This window comes from Megalops cyprinoides, chromosome 3, assembly GCF_013368585.1.
Source record: "Megalops cyprinoides isolate fMegCyp1 chromosome 3, fMegCyp1.pri, whole genome shotgun sequence".
NCBI classification, from domain to species: Eukaryota; Metazoa; Chordata; class Actinopteri; order Elopiformes; family Megalopidae; genus Megalops; species Megalops cyprinoides.
Window position 1 is genome coordinate 36,240,482 of NC_050585.1, and position 6,000 is coordinate 36,246,481.

Here is a 6,000-nt window from a genome sequence, read left to right on the forward strand (position 1 = left end):
GGAGACAGTTAAAATGGAAAAAGCAATTCATATTAAGTAAAACTGAGGGATGATTAGATGGCTCAACAGAGACAGGCCCATTTGAAATTTAGTGAGCAGTAACATTAGATTTTGCCATGAGATTGTCAACAATCTCAGCATGGCAGGACCTCATTTTAACATCCTATCAAATAGACAGTATCCAGTAAAATTCCTTTGACCCAAAAAGCAAGAATTGTGAATTAAATGGCTTCTTTGCTCCAAAGTCCCTCTACAAACATGCCAGTTTATGCAGCCAAGTGCTTATGAATGTGATCCTAACCCCATATATCTAACTGGTCCTTTCAGGATTAGCTGACCACGCATTCAAAAAAATGAAGTGACATTTAGGTGCACTTTGCAGAAGATTCACACATTTTATATGAATGTGTTATGGTGTATAAATACGATGCAAGAGTCATAACAATTAGCATATTGCCCAGCAAGCTAACTGACAAGTTAGCTAGCTGGCTAGCTTACTCCACAATGAGAAAGTAAACAAATGCTGAGGCAACCAGCAAGAGGTCCTAAGAGAAGCCTGCAGAGCCCCAGAAGAGCTATGCGAATTACTTTTGTTTTCACACCTACGCCTGTCCGCTGTCTCCTAGCGCACCATTCAGCGCTCAAGTTACAAGTGTGATTGAAGCGTCTCCTACAGAATAACGTCTCAATTACTACACTGAGACATTGATTTCCAAGTATCAACCCACCTCAAACCTACTTTTTTCAGAAGTTTAGCCAGAGAAAGCTTAAGTGCAGAAGAATGGCTTCAACACCCATTTCATTATTAACCAGGGATGGTAATGATTGGGCACAGAGAATAAGTTGCAGTTATAATGAGTGTTACAGACACATGACCCGGCATTTATGAATGGGGATGTATCTGGCTCAGTGGCTGACAACCTGGCTTTTAAATTAATACTCACAAATCCTACTGTGAGAGGAGTAAGCGGATATTTAAGTGGAAATAAGTAACTGGATAACTGTACTATTATCTTAGAATAGTGACTTAGTAAGAACCAGCTGGTGTATCAAAACTCCATTATCAAGTAATTTAGGATATAAGAAGCATGCTGTGAATGTGTAACAGAATTTCTGATTTATAATGACAGACTTAAAGCTTTATATTTATGGCCACACTCTCACTATTTCAATGGCATGCAGATCTCTGGCTTTGCAAAGTGAGACTCCCAACATGGTCCCAACCATGGGGAGAAAACACTCCTTTATCAAAAAAATTTGAAAGCATAAGCAACAGAAATGTCAGACTTAATTTTGAATCTGCTCCAAAATTTAATCTCTCTGAGAAGAACAATAAATTGTGATTGAATATAGAAATACATGATACTCCTGTTTAGAGTTTACATTTTAACTAGATAATCCACTCAAGTGCTTCACTGGTGCCGTGGCTGGTTTCTATGTCTGAGAATCTGGCAGGAATTCAGATCAAAACACTCAGAGAGTCATCCCCCTCAGGACCTGGGACAGATTCCACACTTCTCAGACCACACTGTGTTTCTTGTTTATGATTTTCTTTGATGCTGTTGTTCTGTGAGGCTTTGTTTATTTAGAAAAGAAAGTTGCTCTTTTGTGAGAGACAACGATCCGCCACGTGCTTATTTGCAAACCGTCATTCTAGGGTTCCTAGTTTATGAAATTGCTGAAAAAAAAAAAAAAATCCAGCTGTCTCTAAACAAACGGCTGTCTGTGACATCTGGGAGTTTTTTTTTTTCCACAGGGGTCTTCTCCTCGCTCTAAGTGCAGCTCCACCCTTCCATGTTTCCCAGTATGGAGCAGCAAGGGAACAAGAAGCCCATGGTAGAAACCACATTGATTAGGCCTGGTGATTATAACTATAAATATCATTAGCATAATCACATGTTCCACAGAACAGCTGAAGTGTGGGGAAAGAGCTGACCCATTGTGGAAACATCCCGGGAAGCACAGTGAAGAAGTAATACAGCAAGAACCGTTCCTCTTCACTTGCTACCTTCGGCTGCTGTTTGATAAACAATACAAAAAACAGAAACAAAAAAAAAAAGATAACCATGTAAAAGGGTTTAGTTGGAGTCGTACCTGAAAGAATTATCAATGAACATTGTGTTGTGAAATATGTTATCTCCTACTTTGTGGGAAGATATAGTACCTTCCACTCAAAACGTCCCTGATTTTTGTTTTCAAATACTTTTATTACTTTTTCCAGGGAACTCAAAACTAATATTCCAGGTAGTTACGCAAAGTCAAGCATTGATTGCATTGCTAGCAACTATTGGTAACCATAAACACTACAGAGGTCCCATAGACCCAGTCCCATAATCCCATAGATAAAATGGGATTTTCTGCAAATCGCAAAAATGAGGTAGTTGAAACTGCACCGAAGAATAATTCGTCAGAGACCAAAACTAGCTTTGTCGTAATTTGGCAAAAAAGTGTAATGGTCAGTTCTCATTCATGCTCACAGGCTGCCACTGGAGTCTTCTCCTTCAGGCACACAGTAAGTTTGACAAAGTTTTAGTCTGTTTGTGAAGTGGCCTGTGGTATCATATGTGTCAAACGAAAAAGTCTGGCAATTAATATATGGAAGCCAGAATTTACACCTTGTGTCTAGACCAGAATGCCCTAGTTGCAAAAATGTTGGGGTGGGTCCATGGGTTGATTTATGAGTCCTAATAGCATTTCAACCGTAGTGGAATGGAAATCGCAAAGTGACAGAGATCATTTCAAGCTCAGATCATGCAATGGAAAGAAATTACCTGGTGACACTGGGGTGATTATTGAGTATTGAAAACAATTATGGGTGTGCAAGGCACATCACTAGCGCTGCATAATGAATGTGTGTATTGAAACATATCTGCTCAGTTAAACAGTCTTTTCCTTACTTTTCTGAAGGTGTGTTCTTTTAGACAGGAATGGGATGTTAGGGGAGTGTTTAGTCTGCTACTATTTTATTCCTAAGTGCTGATTTAAAATAGTAGGCCACAGAGCAGATGGAGCTGGTGGTTCACCTGCCATCTGCTTGCATGATGTTCTGTGTGGTTCAGTAACCTGTCATCTGCCCTCACTAAGAGTTAGTATATTTTTTATGTCACCCCATTCCACCACTGGGTCCAGTACATAGATTGAAACACTGGAGGGAAAGCATTTTTTGATCCATAAGAACTGAACGGAGGCACTGCATTTACTAAATGTGTGACAATACTAAGAATATGAAAGTCTCCACAGCTTCTCTGGACTGAATGAATATTAAGGATTGAAATATTAAGAAGTCACTCTAGGTGGGGTGACTGCTCTTGCCCTTTGCTACAAATTGGCGTCGCGGTCACATGATTGGTACCCTGTAGACCCGGGTTCGAGGCCGGGTGGGGTGACTGCTCTCGCCCTTTGCTACAAATGGTGTCAGAGTGGGATGGCTTGCCGTGAGGCCATTGGAGGCGTGCCTGGTGTGTCAGCCGTATGAGGGACCCCCCAGGTTAGGTTGACCCCGGAGTGAGGGACCCCAGAGATGGGTGAAGCACGGTGTGAGGGACCCCAGAGATGGGTGAAGCACGGTGTGAGGGACCCCAGAGATGGGTGAAGCAGCAGTGAATGGAGCACCCTGGGATGGGAGAAGTACGGCAGGAGAATGCGTGAGGGACACCATGGTGCGTGAAGCGCATGGGCGCGCTTCCCAAAGGGGAGGGCAGCGTGACGGAGTGCCGTCACTATGGTTGAGTATGCGCACTGACTGCCATACCAACAAGCCTGGCTCTTTGGCGCCGTGGTCAAAGTCGCATGGTTGGTACCTTGTAAACCTGGGTTCAAGGCCAGGTGGGGTGACTGCTCTTGTCCTTCGCTACAATGGGTGTTGTATTTTCTTGTTGTGTTGGGAATTAAATAACTCCGTGAATGACCTAAAATGGTTATAGAATGTAAACTAAAGTAAAAAGGGCCAGACTGTAATTGTGACCTTTTTTAATTAGATTTTTGTAAAGATGCACAGGGATTGTCTTGAGTTACATCAGATTTTTGAGAAATGTGAGCACCTCTCATAGTAGACAATTACTGCCTTGTTAAGGGCAGTACAGATCTTTCAGTTATCTTTTAATGTACCTGCTTGTGAAAGGGGTGACTGGAATTCAAGTTCAAGGTCTACTACTCTATTCTCCCTTTGTTTGGTATATTGGCCTCAATTTTGCCTTAGTTTCAAGTCTTTTATGTTATGTTACTTCAAAGTCAAGGGGTACCTCTCTAGGCTCATTTCTGATACAATACTCATCATGGCAAAAATGCAACCTCATCAAAAAGCTTGCAACCCCCCCTCCCCCCCAACCCTTTCTTATATTTTCCTATGAACATGGCTATGGCTGAGGCTAATACCATGAATTCATTAAGGATTTAGTAGCGGCTGAGTTTCACGGAGGCACAAACGTGATTTTGAATTGTTTGGACATTCGTAAAGGGTCTGCCATGAAAACACTGACAACACTTCAGTTAAATCCAATAGAAACGGATTTTGTCAATGGGAACAACTCACTCCATATGATAATGGAAAACACCATTATGAAATCATGCTTGTTCTGGAAAATAATACTTTGTGCTTTTAATCATTTCTACAGCTGTCTCTTGTAAATATGATCTATGCTGAGTGGGCTGAATGAGAAAGACAGAGCATATCTCCTGAAATCCCATCTTTCAAGGTAGACGTGGTGGTGGATACAGTCATTACTTTGTGAACTGGGGGTTGTATGCATATGCAGTAACATTGCTATAAGCATTTCTGGATCTGCATTGCTGTGGTGCTTATAGATTGTGTGATTCATGACTTTATGCAGGGCTGTCACCCCCTCTTAGGTACAGTTTCCCAATAATCAGCACTTCTAGCCACAAGTGTGACAGTCCATTTTGTTTTCCAGTTGGTCCAGTTGGTCATCCTGGTTATGCATAACCTGACAATAATAAACGTTATTTACATTCAGTAGAAGACTGAGCACAGTTTGGAGACAGTGCTTCCAAGTGAGCTTGCCCTCCTACTTGCTGGTAGAGGGCAATGTCTACACACACTGCCTTTGAAGCTGTTTTATGTAGTATTATTGTGATGTCAGTTTTGTCAGTATGTACCATTTTATATATTCTAAAACAAATAATTTAAATGTTAGAAGTGATTAAAAAAATTGAAGAGCCCTTCCCTCTCCATAAAGAACGCACCCGATTCAATCTAAATGAAGTGTGCTTTGAATATTTATGCACTGAATAATGACTTCAAACAATTCACCAACAATCCAGCAAAATAAATAAAGACAAATTAAACATTTTATCATCACATGCTCATATTTTAGTTATAACAGAATCCCAATGTAATTGAAGTGATTCAAGTTCCTGCTGATGGAACATGGAAACTAGTTAGGATGGTCACGAGGAAGGAAGTACTGCACATTCTCAGCCCTCAGTCAGGCAGGAAAAAGAACTAGGAATCTTGCACCAAATGCCAAACTACACATGTTTGGGCCCACCACCTAAATCGATGCCCTCACCCCCAACAATTATACCAATGGACTAATTCCTGATTGACTGTGCATGTGTCCGCTTACTTTCCTGTATTTTCTTTGCTGTCTGGCCGGGAAATAGCCTTTTAAGATCAAGCCCCCATGAGACAGAACAGGAAAATCAGCTTGTGGTGTATGTTCAAATGGGAGCAATGAGTCATATATTTGCTGTGTGGGTCTCTCCATGTCAGGTTGTGACTAACAGCCTATTCATGATCATTACATAAAAGCTCCTTAAAATAGCGTGACAGGTCAAAGGATCATATTCTCACAGTAAGCCAATAGTTAGAGTCAGAATAGTCAGATTTCCTGGTGATATTCCAATGTCTCCTGTGCCGAAAGCTAATCATGAGAGCCATGGGTGGCTCTATAAATTCAATTCATGGCACAAGCAACATGATTTTGGAAAGAAGGCTTTCAATCGACAAAGGAACTGGAGATAGCTCTGTCATTAAACGTC